Source organism: Cottoperca gobio, chromosome 16 (assembly GCF_900634415.1).
Source record: "Cottoperca gobio chromosome 16, fCotGob3.1, whole genome shotgun sequence".
NCBI classification, from domain to species: Eukaryota; Metazoa; Chordata; class Actinopteri; order Perciformes; family Bovichtidae; genus Cottoperca; species Cottoperca gobio.
In genome coordinates, this window is record NC_041370.1 from 5,002,558 (window position 1) to 5,004,820 (window position 2,263).

A 2,263-nucleotide genomic window follows, 5' to 3' on the forward strand; every position below is an offset into this window, starting at 1 on the left:
CGCCAGTGTTTGAACGAAGCAGCGTTTGACAGTTTGAATGTGTCGGTCTGTGTGTTTAACAGGACTGCACTGTACAGAAAGTCAAAGAGGTTAAAGGCAGGGCTGCACAGTACTGGAAATAACTGATATTGAATTAGATTTCCTGTGAATAAAAAACGCCCTAGATTGTGTAAATGTTTTAATTTGTTTAATAATCAAAGTCGTATCGATAAGAATCGAAAATCGCAATCGAAAATATGCTACGTGTTGTTTTTTTCTCTGTAAAACAAAAATGACGGCAGGTGAGGTGGTGTATGCCCCCAACACAATGTAACACCGACTGCTGCGGCAAGCCTAGTTGCTGACACTTTTTGGCAGGGTGACACTGTGACACTGTGGTGGGAAAATAACATGAGCACCTTGACCAGGCAGACATTCACATCTTTGGTTTCACATCACCTGCAATTTAAATTCCATTACTTGCTGTGCCACACTTCAAATAAAGCTGGGGCCTATTAATTACCAAAGTATGGGTTCAGGGTAAAGGTGAACGTGCAATTACAGAATTAAATCAAGCCCCCGTTTAGCTTGTCAGTCCTGACAGAAATAATTTGAGTGAATTATTAAATGCTTCCACTGCTCTCGGCTTCATTGTCGGCTCAGTCATACGCAGCTGCAAGAATCCGAACTCTGCTCCTTTCTCTGTCAAAGTACAGAGATTCAATGTGCTTTTTTTTTTCTGCACATGTTTCTAATAAAACAAAACATTTTTAAAATACCCACCGTAACTGCTTCATGCATCCAAATGCTTTCTGTGTTCCTTGAACCGCTTGGAGGTCAAGATTAATGAGATCTTTTTAATGTTGGTGGTTATGGTAATCATGTGGAAATTGTATATCATCAGGGATTTAGGTCTAGAAGCTGTAATTACCTGTTGAGGTAATTTAAAGTTCTGATTATGCTAGGATTGCAAAATAGATCATTTAATTTTTCCTTTGCACTGAAACATAAATATTTGTATGACTCTCTGCTCACACTGCCATGTTTTAAATGTGAGCTTCACTAAAAGAAAATTCTGCTGCGAGGAAGCATTTTAAATAATTGCCTGTAATGAAACAATTTGCCAGTGGCTGACCAGATTCAGTGGTTGAGTTGTGGTCTCTATGACAACCAGCTGTCTGTAATTAGTAAATCAAGCCCCTGATATCTACAGAGCAGCTCAGCATGGACCGCAGCATCGTCAGACATCCACCTTACAATAACCAGCATCCTGGATTAGATGAGACCTCACATGGCCTCCTACAGACAAAGTCAACCAGCAGAGATCTCTGTAGATGACAGAATACATAAAGAAGCTCAACCCAAGGAGTCGGCATGGCACTTACAGTCCAGTGCAAAGTGAATACACCAAGTGCTCAGCCTTTCCCAGAGGACGCTTAGTTATTAACCGCAAGTCCATGTTGCCCCTCCAACCCTGGCTGAAGCTCCAGGCCAGCCTGACCTGGCCGCTCTCATTTGTCTACACTGAGCACGACCTTGTTGTTGATGAGTCTGTCCCAAATAGACGTGGCATGTCTCTGAGTGGGCTCCCCCTGCCCCACAGCCGGGGTCATGACGCTCACCAGAGGGGTCTAACAGGATATCGGCCGGGAAGAGTTGTTCCTGTCCTCGGTTCAGCAGGCATCGCCAACAAAGACGACGTCAGAGCGATGACGAGCCCAAGTCCTACTGTTGGTGGACGGAAAAGGATGAGGCCCCTGCACAGACACTTCAATGTCAAACAGTGTTTTCAAGCTAACCCTCTCCTGAGACATCTGATAAAAAAAACAAGCTAAATCAGGTCCAGTAAGAATCAGCCAGTGAGCTAAAGGTTCTGACAGATCGCTTGGCTATCTTGTCAAATAGTGTCCATGTGAGGAGTTCTTAAAGTTAACAGGCACGCATTTTGTGAAAGCAAAAAACGATGTGATTTCAGAATGTGTGTGTGTGTGTGTTTTCTAACCTTTACTGAAAGACAAAATGTCCTACTTATCTGCGTACAAGCTCCTGCATTGTTGCTTCCTCACCTGTAGCTCTGAAACAAGACCCATCTTACATTGTCTCTTGAATTTAAAATCACTATTGGCTGTAATTCTCAGTGCCTCTCTTTCTCTCCCCCCCCCCCCCCCCCCCCCCCTCATTGTAAAGGACGGTCTGATGTTACCAGAGTGCCATCTGTTGGTTCTAATGGGTAGATCTCCTTTTGGCTCACAGTGTTGAACACAGGTGCTGCTTAACAGAAGGT